This window comes from Malania oleifera, chromosome 8, assembly GCF_029873635.1.
Source record: "Malania oleifera isolate guangnan ecotype guangnan chromosome 8, ASM2987363v1, whole genome shotgun sequence".
Lineage (NCBI taxonomy): Eukaryota > Viridiplantae > Streptophyta > Magnoliopsida > Santalales > Ximeniaceae > Malania > Malania oleifera.
Window position 1 is genome coordinate 15,057,641 of NC_080424.1, and position 15,896 is coordinate 15,073,536.

Here is a 15,896-nt window from a genome sequence, read left to right on the forward strand (position 1 = left end):
TCAAACAAAATCACTTTGGGTTCACACGATAGTGACTTTTTTAGATCCCTTGATTTATGTGCATTATTTTGTGTACCTTGTGTTTTACTTGTTTTGAATACATACCTGCTTCTATTGATTGCATGGGTTTTTGAAATAACTCTTCATAATAAATTTTCCTATGAAATTGGGGGTATATTTTGCATGCCATCGAGAAATCATAGGTGGGAGACTTTTCTATTTTTCAAGGCTTCCTGGCCTTTAAAGGTCAAGTAAAAGAAATCCCCTTAATTTGGAAGAAATTCAATAAGCAATTAATCTTCATTAGGATTGTCAGAGGTTATGTTTTCGCATGCCTTTGGGGATCCCGAGGTGAGTGCAGCTTCTATTTTTTCATATTTTCCCAATATATCATTGGAATGGTAATAAAAAAGGAAGGATGTTAGCTTTGATTGGTTAATTTTGAAGGTGATCTTAGGCTAATCAGGTACTTTCCATTGGATGGATGTAAAAGGGTTCTAATACCTCCCCTTTACATAATCGTACTCTCGAATCCAACCTGGTATTGTAGAGTATGGACTACCGGTTTCTTTAGACCTAGGGATGGCTTAGAGATCAATAAACTGGTAGCATATTAATTAGGTGCTTTAATATCACCTAGGATAAAGCAGGTTAGTGGCGAGTCCATGGACATACTTACCCATTATCTTACATTTACTCTATCTCGTCGAGCTCTCCCCTTGGTTAAAGCTACTTGGAGATTCACCCCCTTTGGGAGATGGCCCTTCGAGACATCACTACAACTTGGTGACTCCACTAGGGACTTAAAGAGTCAAGCCAGGAATTAGTTTTTGATTACCTTGAATTTAACTGAAAAAGACTTATGTATCTTCCATGGTGATTTGCATACTTTTATTGTTGTTTATAAATATACATGAAGCAAATAAACTTGTGTTCTATATGATTATTTTTTTGCTGGCAGGTTTTAGGGGGTTTTACGGGATTCTTCCACATACTTTACCTAAGATCTACAATCGGGTAGTACTTTCAGGTTTATGACGAAATGAAATAGGTTTGGCCCCTAAGAGGCAAAAGTATCTTAATAGGCGCATGAGACATTCCACCCATGATATATCTTGTCCACTATTGCCTATAATGGGTAAGGGTAGGTGTTTTGATCCGCATTCTAGATGGTTAAAAGCAGAATGGGAACCTTTCATCTTAGAGTTAGAGCCAAACTTCACATAGTGAACTGTAAAAATTCCAACACTAGAATAGAGCCTTAGAGCATTTCCCTATGTATCTCAAGACTGACCTTTTGGGGACAAGAGCTTCATCCTTTTTGGTAGACCCTTTTGTATAGTTTTATCATGACTGTTGATTCCTTTTTTACAATTTTTCCAGTTGTGTTAGTCGGCAAGTTTTTTCCTTGTTAGAAATTTGTGATAAGACCCGCATTGCCATTTTCCTTGCATTTCATCCCATCTATTTGAATAAAATGTCCAAGGAGCTTAGTCTTTCAAGGGTTGTTTCTTTCATGGTTGCTCATTAATATGCAAAGGTGGTTTCATTCCCCTTGGCTGTCATCAATTCCGAGTAGGGAGCCATTGTCAATCTTAAGGTCTTTCTCCTATTTCTCTTAGTGACACCTTTATTAGGGTATCCTTTCCCTTAGTACAAACGACTTCTCCATTTGCTCCCATTCGGTTAAGTCATGTGATTTGATCAGATAGTCATTGCCAAAACAATTTCTTCATTCTCTCGACATAAAGGGCCCTTGTGTACTCATCCACTCTGTAGTGTATATTCCAGGTTAGTATCTATTCAAGGAACACCTTATCATCTCCCTATAAGTGAGCCTTAATTCAAGAAATCTCCTTAAAGATACCTTTAGGCTCTACTTGGGATCTTTTGGCCATCCATTTGATTAGGGGAGAAGTATCCATTATTGTGTACATTCCTTGATCTATCTACCTCCCTAGAGATCCTTCTATTGACTCCATGAGTCCAATCCGATTTTGATAATGACAAATCACTTGGTATTTGATGTGTGCATTGAGTTTGTGAACATGACTTATATTAAGCATGCACGGAAGGATAACGAGTCATGGAAGCCTTCAAGTAAAGTTTACAAATCTTGGCAAGATCCATGGAACTCAAAGAGTACGAGAATCAAGAAGCAAGCGGCTAAGTTCAAGAACATCTTGGGAATGGGTACTTAGAACTCATGTACTTACATTTTCGTATGATTTAATTTGAGGCTCAACATAACTTAAAAAGACTTTAGGATTCATGCATTTCATGTATATCATTAGGAAACTTTCATGGACTTGAAAATACTTTTAAAATCATGGAAAATATGTTTTACAAAAGACCCAAGAACGAGAACAAAGCATATTTTTAAATTAGAATAGAAAAATTTCAAAAATTGGGGACTTCGGTTGACTAAACTTGAAGTTTAGATGACTGAAGAATTTCCTCAGACATCTGAAGATTAAGCTCAGTCGTCTGAAGAATTTAAAGTGCAAAACAAAAACAGGCAGAAGCACTTCAGATGACTGAACCTTCATCTCGGTCGTCTGAACTCGACACTTCGGTCGTTTGACCCTTGAGCTTAGTCATCTGACCCTGTGTCCAGGCTATTTTTTCAAAGGAATTCAATGACTTCAGTCGTCTGGGCCTATGGCTTCAGTCGTATGAACCTGCGGGAAAACTTTAAAATATCATTTTTATTAAAAAAACTCGTGAGCTATTTTATTGATCTAAGGGTAAGACACTATAAATACTGATTATCTAGACCCTAGTACGTGTGCAAAAACACAAGAAGATCAACGTAAAGCGAAGAACACATTTTTTTGAAAAGAAAATTGAGATACATAAGCTGATTGCTGTACGTTTGCCTACGCTCTAGTTTCTACACATCATCTTTGGGCAAATCACCTCAGAAACTCTAAAGGGATCTCTATTATACATCTTGTGCTTCAACTTGGTTTGAGGTTTGGTTATTACATTTAGTTTTGTTAGAGAATCCCATATCACCATTTGTATTGAATATATTTAGAGACACTTGATATTGAGTTCAGTTTTTATATTCATATAAAGATTTTTTTTGACTGGTAGAATACTTGAGAAATTTTTATTTGGCCATTGTTTAAAGAGTAATCATTCAAGTATTTTCAAAGTTAAAGACGCGATTTGTTGGTTACCTCTAAACTAGTTTATTAGATATCCTAAGAAGTGCATAACTAGATCTATATATATTGAAGGATAGTTTTCGAAAATCAAATTTTAGGTTTGTTGATCTTTGGTATTCTCATCATATAGATATATAGATATATACTTTAAGTCAAATATTACCAAGATCACTTTGAGATTGACATCTTGAGAAAAATATTGTTTTTGACAAAGTGTACTTCAAATCGTTGCAATCTTCAAAGCTATTTTTGTATTCAAAGATTGAACCCTAATTTCTCCAAAGTATTGATTCATACAAACATTTTGTGAGATTTGTTAAAAAGAGAATTGTGTGTTAAAGAATATCATACATAAACGATTATATCGTTTCGTACATCCTGAGTTTCAGATTATATCATATGGTAAATGTATTAGGAATTTGAATTGTACTCACAAGATTTTCTTTGGAAGTTATTTTTGAGTGATTTTACAGATCCTATTATATACACGGTTCGGTGTGTGAACCGGTGTTTGAGGAGAGAGTTGTATCTCTTGTAAGCAGCGGAGTAGGAGGGAGCTGTACCTCTTGTAAGTAGCGGATTGTAAGGGAAGCTCCGTCTCAATTTAAGGAGTAGGGATTTTAGTGAAATCCTTGAGTGGTTGCTTAAGGCGAGGACGTAGGCCGAGTTGGATGAACCTCGTAAAAACCGTGTTTGTCTTCTCTCTTCCTTTTACTCTTTACTTTCAGCACTACGTTTAAATTGTTCATATTGCTTGTGTAGGTTGAATAACATTGCACACAATTAATTGGGTAATAAGAACTCAATGGTAGCTGTACACGTAGGGTTTAAGTGGTAAATAGATTTAATGAATTTTAAAATACCCAATTCACCCCCCTCTTGGGATTACACCTAACTCAACAATTGATATTAGAGCGGGTGTACATAGACGTAATTGTTAATTTGTAAAAAGATCACATGGATTATTTTGGTGTATCCCCAATTGGTGTGGAACAAATCTCTACAAGACCTCTAATGTTTTATGGTGAAAATTTCACCGAGTGGAAAATGAGAATGACTATTTTTACCAAATCCATGGATTGGAGAACTTGGAGAGTAATTGATCAAGGAAACCTTGTTCCTATGAAAATTATTGATAATGTTGAAATCCCTAAATTTGAATATGAGCTAAATGAGAATGACATGAAATTAATGCAAATAAATTTTGGTGCTATGAACATTCTATTGCTTGGATTAGATACTAATGTTTTTCATGAAATCAAGTCATGTCAAAGTGCTAAGAAGATATGGGAAGAACTCGATAAGATATTTGAAGAGACCAAAGGAAAGAAGTCTTCTACTTGGGAATATCCATACTCAAATGATAAGGTAGTAGAAAACTGTGGCCTTGTCGCATTAGTTGATGAAGAGGTACACTCTACTCACTCTACTTCTCATTCAAATTCTCAAAATGATTCATGCAATGACTGTGATACATCTTGTGATAGTTCTGGCAGTGAATATTATGATGAATCTAATAATGATGACATGCCATCTTATGAGGAACTACAAAAGGGATTTGCTAAGGCTCTTAAAATGCTAACAAAGATGTCCAAAAAGAAAATAATGTTGAAAAGTGAAAATAAAGACTTAGCAAAATAGTTAGAAGATTTTTGAGAGTTTCATACTTCTTAGGAAAAAGAAAAGACTGAAAAGGATTTAGAAATTAAGAGATTAGTAACCAAGAATGAACCAACACTGAAAGATTTAGAATAAAAAATTGGTGTTGAAAAAGACAAGGACATGAAAATCATAACACTAGAAGTAAAGAATGATATGATGGAAAAAGAGCTGAAAGAGTTAAGATCCAAGATTTTGAGTGATAATGCAAAAGATCTTAAAATCTTTGAACTTGAATGCAAAGTAAACAAAGTGACCGATGAATTGGTAAAGTTACAAGTTGTTTGCAAAGGCTTAAAGAATATAAAAATCCAAGACCTAGAAAGAAAGATAGAGGATCAAGCTAAGATCATCCACACATTTACTAAGGGAAAAGAAAATTTTGACAAGCTCTTAGGTTCTCAAAAGATTACCTTAGACAAAGAAGGTATAGGTTACAATGGAATTGAAAATAGGCAAAGAAAGAACCTATACATGGGGTATTTTGTTAAAGCGTCAAAATTCTATACTAGTACCTCCACCAGTCCGTATGCTCACATCACTTGCATATTATATAAAAATAAAGGACACATTAAATTTGATTGTCCATTTAAAAGGAAAGGTGTAAAGCTCAAACAGGTTTGGTGAGTCAAAGAAAAATGAGTACCAAACACACCCCAAAAACTGCTTTTTAGATTTTAGGATTGAGAATTTAGTGAAATTAGCCACATAAATAAAAGGGGGGTCGTGATGACTAATAGGCTTGGGAATAGTATATGCTTAAATTGTAAATCTTAGTATGTGTATCTACTACACTAGTATTACACTAAGAATCCTACAAGAGAGTCAAGTCAATATGATTCTTTAAGCAAGATATCCAATTTAAGTATCTAATGCCTGTATATCGTAATGATTGGGTAAAATGTTAAAATATTGAATAGGATGCAAATCTTGAGGTATTCAAAGCAAAGGTTGAAGGCTTAACTAGTTAAAATATTAGGAACCTAATATCCTTGTAATGAGTAACATAAATCATAACATTGAAGAATAAATCCACTTCCAAATGGATAAAAACATTGCTGTTTAACAAATAATTCTCATTACTTAACACATGCTTAAATATTAAAATCCTCAGTTAAGCAGATTATGTCCATTGCATAAGACTGAGCTTTAGGAATAAATCATATATTAAAAATCATCTAATCCTAAACTCATGCTTGGAGCTTCAAATGATTATATCAGTCATCATTCTAGCCACAAGCACTGATAAATCATAAACTCTATGTCTTTCAAGTGCTTATTAAAAGATATCCTATTATAATCAAATCAGGGCATTCTCTAAGGGAGTCAAAATGTTACCTAGACATTTTTATTGATTATTCCCGTCGTGCTTAAAATGTAAAAATCTCTAAGTTTGATATGTGATTAAGCAACATCCTCCACAAGAAATCTTTACCATACCCTGATCATATCCGGTAAAAACTCATCCATTATAGGGTAGTACCCTTGCTTAAAAATTGAAGACATACTTATAAGGTACCGTCCAATAATCGGATAATCAGAAATACCTAAAGAGCAACATTCCAAAATTAATATTACTCAAATTGCTCTTTGGCCTATGTAGTTGGATATATTCACTTCCACGAAAAATATTTTGAATATTGTCCACACACAATGAATATTCTTTCGAACTTAATGATAATTAAACTGTTAAAAGTGTTTGCAAAATCTCACTTCACAAGCTCTCAAACTTCAAGTCAAATCTATTAGAAGATTTTGATTATGTCAAATGGCTAAGTTATATGCTATAGGTTTCAATCTATATGATAATGCAAATGACTAGGAAAACTATGCATTGAGGACCATAAGAAAAGAAGCAGTATAGACTTATGACCCTGAAGTAAAATGGTTTATGACTTTTTGGTTTTCTAAGCTGAAGTTGGTAAAGTCAAGTACAAATCATTCAAAATCCTAGAACACTCGGCTAAACTAGTGAAGAATGATTACATGGAAAAGACATAAAAGTATGATAAGTGCAAAACTGAAGGGGAGCAAATTAGCATGAAATTTATATGATAATGCAAATGACTAGGAAACCTGTGCATTGAGGACCATAAGAAAAGAAGCAGTATAGACTTATGACCCTGAAGTAAAATGGTTTATGACTTTTTGGTTTTCTAAGCTAAAGTTGGTAAGGTCAAGTACAAAACATTCAAAATCCTAGAACACTTGGCTAAACTAGTGAAGAATGATTACATGGAAAAGACATAAAAGTATGATAAGTGCAAAACTGAAGGGGAGCAAATTAGCATGAAAATACTATGACTCTGAAACTTAAGCATAATCTTATTTGGTATCATATTTTGTGTTTACATCTCGTATCAAATCATGAATGCTATGTGTAAATTCTTGTGTGTATATTTGATACAACATGTTAATTAGATGAGTGTTGCGTTAAAACTATACTGAACTAAACTTGGTGCTTGCTTGAAAATATTTAGGGGAGCTGAGCTCCATTCCTAGAGAAAAGAGCATAAAGAACTCATGTGCATCATAGGATCACTATAGTTGGTCAAAATATTTTACAATGACTGCTTATATGGCTTTGAACTGGTAGTGACATAAATCTTCGATAAGTATAAGCATTTTATTTCATCTATGCAAGTATTAAAATTCATAGGGGGAGCATCTCGAAATGATTTCCTTTCTCATTATGCTTACCACTATTTCTTGTGCTTAGATGTGCAGTGAATTTTCTGTGGCATGCACTCAATAATGATGACTATATTGAATACTCTAAATGAAAAATATATTGCTTTGCCAAAAACTCCATGAGTTAACCATATGATCTTGTTTTGAAATGCATTGATACAATGAAGATATGTATGGTTAGTCTTTCTGGTTACAATTCTTTTTGGAATGTACTTAAAGCAAATATCTATAGCAAAACTTGTTTTGAAGATCTGAAAAGATGAGAGATATATACCAGAGTAAATTTTTGGATGAGAACTGAAGCGAGAGATTTTTTTAAAATTGAATAATCCGTAATGTGTATGAGTTTAACTAAGTAAAATAGGGGAGAGTGTTTCTGAGCTAAAATGAATATAGTTGCCTAGAATTATATTAGATGACATAATTCAAGGGGAGCAACGTCACGTAAGATGTAATCACTTGGTATCAAATCAATCAACTTTTAGTATCGCATTAAGTCACATTTGGTATCAAATTAATCAACATTTGTTCTCATTTGATATAACATTAGTCCACAGTTGGTATCACATCAATCAATATTTGGTATCCTCACATAATCTTTGAAATTTATGCATTAGCAAGGGGGATAGTTGATGTAAAAAAGGGGCTGAAGAAATTTTTTTTCTAATGGTTGAACACATTTAAAACCTTAAGATTTCTAAGGGGAGAAGAACATAAGGGTACGTCTACTCATGTTTTATTATTTTACACCTTTTTGTTGATGTCAAAAGGGGGAGAATATTGGAAGCAAAAATAATATAGAAATAAGGAGAAAAGCATAAATAAGAATTGGGGAGAAATATTAGGAGCAAAAAACTGTTGACAAAACTAATTGCAAAAGGAGGAAAAGTATAATAATGAAAATTGTTGAAACATGATGAGTATATTGTCATTCATTGAATATTTGATGCATTAATTGAGGGGGAGCCTTGTTAGGCATAACCCGTTATATATTCTTTTTTGCTCGTGTATTTGTCATCATCTAAAAGGGGGAGATTGTTGACTCTATGAGTCCAATCCAGTTTCGATAATGACAAATCACTTCGTATTTGATTTGTGCATTGAGTTTGTGAACAGGACTTATATTAAGCATGCACGGAAGGATAATGAGTCATGGAAGCCTTCAAGTAAAGCTTACAAATCTTGGCAAGATCCATGGAACTCAAAGAGTACGAGAATCAAGATGCAAGCGGCAAAGTTCAAGAACATCTTGGGAATAGGTACTTAGTACTCATGCACTTAAATTTTCGTATGATTTAATTTGAGGCTCAACATAACTTAGATAGATTTTAGGATTCATGCATTTCATGTATATCATTAGGAAACTTTCATGGACTTGAAAATACTTTTAAAATCATGGAAAATATGTTTTACAAAAGACCCAAGAACGAGAGCAAAGCAGATTTTTAAATTAGAACAGAAAAATTTCAAAAATTGGGGAGTTCGGTTGACTGAACTTGAAGTTCAAATGACTAAAGAATTTCCTTAGACGTCTAAAGATTAAACTCAGTCATCTGAAGAATTTAAAGTGCAAAATAGAAACAAGCAGAAGCACTTCAGATGACTGAACCTTCACTTCGGTCTTCTGAACTCGACACTTCGGTCATCTAAACCTTGACCTCGGTCATCTGACCCTGTATCCAAGCTATTTTTTCAAAGGAATTCAATGACTTCGGTCGTTTGGGCCTATGGCTACGGTTATATGAACCTGCGGGAAAACTTAAAAATATCATTTTTATTAAAAGAACTCGCGAGCTATTTTATTGATCCAATAGTTGAGATCAATTCTAAGGGTAAGACACTATAAATACTGATTAGCTAAACCCTAGTACATGTGCAAAAACACAAGAAGATCAACGTAAGGCGAAGAACACATTTTGTTGAAAAGAAAATTGAGATACATGAGCTGATTGTTGTACGTTTTCCTACGCTCTAGTTTCTACACATCATCTTTGGGCAAATCACCTCAGAAACTCTAAAGGGATCTTTATTATACATATTGTGCTTTAACTTGGTTTGAGGTTTGGTTATTACATTTACTTTTGTAAGAGAATCCCATATCACCATTTGTATTGAATATATTTAAAAACACTTGATATTGAGTTCAGTTTTTATATTCATATAAATATTTTTTTTGACTGGTAGAATACTTGAGAAAGTTTTATTTGGCCATTGTTTAAAGGGTAAGCATTCAAGTATTTTCAAAGTTAAAGAAATGATTTGTTGGTTACCTCTAAACTAGTTGATTAGATATCCTAAGAAGTGCATAACTAGATCTATATATATTGAAAGATAGTTTTCGAAAATCAAATATTAAGTTTTTTGATCTTTGGTATTCTCATCATATAGACATATAGATACATACTTTAAGTCAAATATTACCAAGATCACTTTGAGATTGACATCTTGAGAAAAATATTGTTTTTGACAAAGTGTACTTTAAATCTTTGTAATCTTCAAAGCTATTTTTGTATTCAAAGATTGAACCCTAATTTCTCCAAAGTATTGATTCATACAAACATTTTGGGAGATTTGTTAAAAAGAGAATTGTGTGTTAAAGCATATCATACATAAACGATTATATCTTTTTATACATTCTGAGCTTCAGATTATATCATATGGTAAATGTATTAGGAATTTGAATTGCACTCACAAGCTTTTGTTTGGAAGCTATTTTTGAGTGTTTTTACAGATCCTATTGTATACATGGTTTGATGTGTGAACCGGTGTTTGAGGAGAGAGTTGTATCTCTTGTAAGCAGCGGAGTAGGAAGGAGCTGTAGCTTTAGTAAGCAGCGGATTATAAGGGAAGCTCCGTCCCAATTTAAGGAGTAGGGATTTTAGTGAAATCCTTGAGTGGTTGCTCAAGGCGAGGGTGTAGGCCGAGTTGGTTGAACCTTGTAAAAACTGTGTTTATCTTCTCTCTTCCCTTTATTCTTTACTTTCAGCACTACGTTTAAATTGTTCATATTGTATGTGTAGGTTGAATAACATTGCACATAATTAATTGGGTAATAAGAGCTCATTGGTAACTGTACACATAGGGTTTAAGTGGTAAATAGATTTAAAGAATTTTAAAATACCCAATTCACCCCTTTTGCCCTTATAAGGCTTAATATCCTATTTTGATGCTAACAAACAAGTGGATCTTAACATGCTATGTTAAGTGATGTCTTTTCAGGACTAAATGAAGAATGCAAGGTTAAAGAGTTCGTGAGAGCTTGTACCTCAGATAAGGATGATTATATCAAGCTTGAAGCATGGATTTAAAGATTAAAACTTGAAGATCAAGAGAGCATTGATATTAAAGGAAAAGCTTCAAGAATGAAAGCCAAAGTGATCAACATGAAAAGCTTAAAGAAAGATGAAGCAAGCATAAAGACCTCAAGGAATTCAAGGATTGAAAATTTGAAAGAGTCTAGGAAATTTCATGTAAGTACTTCAAAGAATTTCAATATGATTGCATGAAACTCTTAGGTTAATGTCTTGGACCTAGATACCTTTGAACATACTTGGAAAATATTTTTATAAGGTCAAAAATTGTTTTAAAGAGGTTAGAATCAGTTTTGGAATGAAAAACACCAAAAAGAGGATTTCTCAAATGCTATCAATTTTTCTATATCCGCATTGATGTGCATTTTTATCCATCAAAAAATTATTATTTTAAAATGTATTCAACATTAAATTTTTAGTATTTTCTCTTAGCTTTCATTTTACACCAAGATCATAAAATTTGGAGTTATACAGAAAACGTTATGACTAAAATACTAAAGGGTGCTCAAAACTGACAACATGACAGACGACCGTCAAGAACTGGACAGTTGACTGCCAGTGCACTTTAAGGCATCTGTGTGGGTTTGGATAGATGATTGCCACCTTTCTTCCCCTTTGTTTTAACTGGACAGATGACTGCCCAAAATGGACAGTCATCTGTCACGCGGCTGTTATGAATTTTCTCATAACGGTCAAATTTTAAATGGGGTTGTTTGTGGCTCAAAACTTATGAAAACTTGGGGAATACTTCAAAACACTTGAGGATCAAGTTATACACTTTTTAAAGTCTATAAATAAGCCTCAAATATTATTGAATCAACACAACCCAGAATTCAAATTTTGAAAAAATTCAACGCCTCTCTCAAATTGCTCTTAAATTCTCAAGGCTCTCTCTTGCTCTCAAGCTCACATATTGTGCACGAATTCAATTGAGTTTTAGCCGATCTTCTTCCACCGGAATTGTGTTACAAATTATAAATCTTTCAATCATTGAAAGAATTAATCGGTGATATACTTCCTTGATCTTCAAGTTAATTTCCATATTGTGATTTACTTTGAAGTATATTAGTTGTGTTGTAATTGGTGTACTAACTAGCTCTTTGAGGAGCACTTTCTTTGTATGCATCTATTTGATCTTTATCTTGTGGATTGACGATTCCAAGGGTTGTTTGGATCATTGGCTAAGCAAGGGGATATTTCTTAGAAAGGCGGGCTCTAGCCTAGTTAAGGAGTGACCGGACGATGGGATATCGTTTGGAGAAGGCGAGCTTTAGCCTTAACCAAGGAGTGTTGTAAAGGTTTGTTCCGCCCATTAAAGGAACAAGTTTAGTGAATCCTTTGGTGGTTTACCAAAGGAGAGGACGTAGGCTGGGTATAAGCCGAACCTCGTAAAAATCTCTATCTCACTCTTTCATTCCCTACTCTTTATTTCAGTACATATTTAAATTGCGTGGATGGTTTAAATTTAAAATCAAATATACTACGCATATTTGAAAATCAAGTAAACTTAAAGTTTAATTTTGATTTGGGTTGCGAAAACTGAAAGAGAGTATGTTGGTTAAACCATATCTTGTGTAAACCATACGACAGTACGTTTCTTGGTTAAACACTTAAAGATAAATTTACTGAAAGTTTATTTGAGTTTTGAATATTTGGAAAGAGTGATTGAATGTTGTATTGAACATCATATTAAGCAAATCCACATATACAGGGCTTGATTAAAATTTATATCTAGGGCTGACAACAAAAGTTTTATTGTGTTTGTGAAAGGATTGTTGAATATTAAATTACATTCTTCACAAGGTTTTCAAATTCATAATCACAGGGCTTATATAAACAAACAAACTATATCAAGTTCTTATATTACCAAAGTGTTGAATACTTTATATCTTGGTTTGGTTGTTTGTTATTTAACTTGTACTTGGCAAATAAATTGATTGTTTGGCTTGAAGATTGTGTTTAACTGATTAGTTGTTTAACTGTGTTATTGATTGGATAAAAGAACTAAGTTCTTGATTGATTAAAGAATTAAACAAACAAGTCAAGAATTGGTTAAAAGAAATAAAAGAAGTTTAAGGTATCTTAAAAGGAATTAAAAGAAATTTTTAGAATCCAATTCACCCCCCTCTTGGGAAGCTATTCCTAATTTCAATTGGTATCAGAGCGGGGTTATAGCAACTCTTAACTAGAAGCTATAAAAAGATCTAAATGGCTAACTTAGGTGTAGCTCCCTTTGGAGAGGGACAATTTCAATTAGGCCACCAATCTTTTATGGACACAACTATACATTTTGGAAAAAGAGAATGCAAATATACCTTCAAACCATGGATTGGAAAGCTTGGGAGGTTTTCACGGATGGTGATCTAATTCCTACCACATCAGTAGATGGAAAACAAATACCTAAGGAAAAGAAAGACATGATTGAAAGAGATTATAAAATGTTGCAAATAAACTCTAGTGCTATGAATGCTCTATATTGTGCTTTAGATGCCAATGAATTTAATAGAGTAATGACTTGCAAATTAGTTAAGGAGATATGGGACAAGCTAGAAGTAACATATGAAGGCACTATAGATGTTAGGGATAATAGGATCGATATGCTCACAAGTGAATATGAAGCCTTTAAGATGACCTCGAATGAATCCATAACTAATATGTTTACTAGGTTCACTCACATAATCAATTTTCTAAATGCTCTAAGAAAAACCTACACTACTTATGAGATGATTAAGAAATTTCTTAGAGGGTTACAACCTAAATTGGAACCAAAAGCCACTGTTATAATGGAAGGAAGAAATTTGAAAAACACTTCCTTAGATGAACTTATAGGTTCTCTCTTTACATTTGAAATGACAATGAATAAAAAGAATGGAAAAACCAAAGCCCAAGAATCAATAGCCTTCAAAGCCTTAAAAGAAAACTCAAGTAGTAAAATCGATGAAGATGAAGAAGCCTTCATATCTAAAAAGCTAGTAAGGATACTAAGAAGGAGAAACAAATTCAAGAGAAGAAATCAAAAATCTGAATCAGAAGAAGAAGTTAGCAAGAAATCAAAGAATAAAACTCCTACGTGTTACAATTGCAACAAAGATGGACATGTAAAATCGGAATGTCCACTACTAAAGAAAGAGTCTAAGAAGAAAAAGAAAAAGGCCATGAAAGCCACTACTTGGGACATGATGAGTACAAGTAGTTCTAAAATTGAATCAAGTGACCAAGAAGTTGCTTATACGTGCTTTATGGCTTGGGACGATGAGGAAAGTTCTTCAGCCAAATCCTTAGATAATTCTTGTAGTAATTCTTCAATTGAATCTAATGATGTATGTCATCTTATGAATAACTAAAAAATGATCTATTCAAAGTACATAAGATACTAATCAAAATAAATAAACAAAATGCTTCATTGAAGAATAAGAATGAAGGTATAATGAAAGAATTAGAATCCCTTAAGAATGTTGAAATGGAAAAGGATTCAAGGATCAAGAAAATTGAAAATAAGTATGATGTTGCAATGAAAGAATTAGAAGCTAAAACTTTTGCTGAAAAAGAAAACAACTTGAAAATTAAAGAATTAGAATGTAAGAATGAAAAAAATGATAGAAGACCTTAGATCCCTATCCTCTACGGTATATGAGAAAGATATGTATATTTCTGAATTAGAGGATAAAATAAGAAAATTATCTCAAGAGTTAGAGAAATCTCAGAAGAAGGTTGATAACAAGAAAGAGATAGAGTTAAATGATCTTAAAAATCATATTGAAGATAAAGAAAAAATCATTTATAACTTTACAAAAGGATAAACAAACTTTGACAAAATGGTAGGCTTCCAAAGAATGTCTCTAAGCAAAGAAGGCATCGGATTTAATGGAATTGAAAATAAAAAGAAAAGGAATCTTTACATGGGTTATTTCTCAAAAGCCTCCAAAGACAATGCTACCACATCTAGTAATGCCTACACTAATACAATATGATCAATGTAAGAAAAAGGGGCATATAAAATTTGAATATCCTTTTAAGAGAAAAGGAGTGAAAACTAAACAAATATGGAGAGTTAAAGAAACATCCTTTATCAAACCAACCGGACCCAAGAAAGTATAGGTACCAAGGTGGAAGACTAGTTCATAAATAAAAAACTCCATGGATTAAGTCATTCCCCTTTAAAAATTGAGAAAGTAACTTAATTCATGATCAACAAACGAACTAGTAGAAAAACAAAAATATGAGTTTAGAAGCTTATTATAGCAAATTCAAAATGACATAGTTGGCAAAATCATAGGATGATTTTTTACAAAGCTTAACTTAAGAAAATATTAAGAAAATATCAAATTGAGCTTATTACATAAGTATTTCAAGTTGATTCAAGTATGATTTTTCATTTTGAAGCTCACTAGGCAAAGAGACTTAGAGACCTTCGTATAAAACTTGGAACAAGTTTTTCAAAGTTAAACAAGTTCATATTCCAAGATTAATTGAGCAAAGAAGAAAGGGCTCAAAAATATGTTGAAATGAGGAAAATCTGCTAACAGACGACTGTCTGTTCAGAGATAGACGACTGACATGTTTTGAAGTGTTTTAATACAAGTCAGAAGATTGACAGACGACTGTCAAGTAATGGATAGACGACTGCTAATGATCATTGAGCCATCTGTGAGTGTTCTACTAGACGACTGTCAACCTTCTATGTATATTGAAAAATTGATGTGTTCATGGACATATGACTGTCATCATATGGACAGACGACTGTCACCCTTTTGCTCATTTTTAAAAACCTGGTTATTTAGTGACAGACGACTGCCCCTTGTTGACAGGCGACTGCATAAATTTTTTAAAGATATTTGAGAATAAAATGCTATATGCTATATGCTACATGCTTACATGCCTATATGATATGCTATATGCTACATGCTTACATACCTATGCTACATGATATACTTGAATTATATTGAAAATTTATGGCTCATTATGTTGAAAATCTGAGCATGAGATTATTGAGTATAAGCATGAATTTTGATATGAATTCTGATTAATTCTTGACCATGCATGCTATTGATGAACCACATGG